Genomic DNA, 976 nt, shown 5'->3' with positions numbered 1-976 from the left:
AGTCCAGGAAACCAGCATAAACTGGTTTTCATAATGGCTTTAGCTGCAGTTTAAAATGAAAGCTAGTGGTTTGTGGTAAAGCTTAGATTTTGTACGTTACAYGTAACGTCTTCTTCTTTGGTATGAAGAATGCTTTTTTAATACATCTTTTGTAAAACGTTTGTACGAACAGAATGTTAAAAAATGAGCTTTGGCAGTACCTTTGTGCCTTCCCTTTGACTTTGTTACTTTGACTCWTCTTCCCTTGAGGCCAGCAGACAAGAATTCCCTCATTTTCTCAATTTCCCAGKAGTGGTTCTGTGCTTCTGACCTCACAGCTGGAAACCACAGCAATGGCACCGTCTCAAAACCTGTTGGCCACAGAGTGGCTGTGTGTGTCTGGCTTCGTAAAACGTGGTTGACTGGGTTTTTAAAGGCTAGCAATACAAATAGCTCCACTAGCTACACCAGGGGTGCATGCAGCCCAGTATTAACAACTGCCCTCGAGAAAAGGCCAGATTTCAAATGAAAGAGGCTTTAAGTCCTAATTTCCCACAGTTGTTCCAATAAAGGATTTGATTTCCTGAGGACTGCTTTTGTCAGTAGTGATTTGCAATCAGGTCTAAGATATCCCAGGCTGTAAGTAGAAGTAGAAACATTGTTTTTTTCAGCTCACAAACCTAGTTTATGATTTAGTCTGATGGCAAATTTTTGCAGAAAAGACGACAGTGTCAYATGCTAACCGGCAGAAAAGCTGCTGTCCCCCCCATCTCTGGGGTGCCGGCTCTGTCCACTGGATTTCCGTGAGAGATGTGTCACGCGACGCTGTCGGCAGCCTGAAAGACTCACGGATGTGGTTTTAGTAATTATCATGTAGCACCGATTGCCGCTGCGGTACAAGAGGAGAKCTCGTGCACGCAACCAGCACAGCTGCGTTGTTAAAGATGAGACGGCCTCGTCTGCGGTGTGGAGACAAATTCCCGCCAAGGTGAGGCCC

Source organism: Rhea americana, unplaced genomic scaffold (assembly GCF_003343005.1).
Source record: "Rhea americana isolate MKP2758 unplaced genomic scaffold, rheAme1 scaffold_102, whole genome shotgun sequence".
Lineage (NCBI taxonomy): Eukaryota > Metazoa > Chordata > Aves > Rheiformes > Rheidae > Rhea > Rhea americana.
This window is presented reverse-complemented; position numbering follows the sequence as displayed.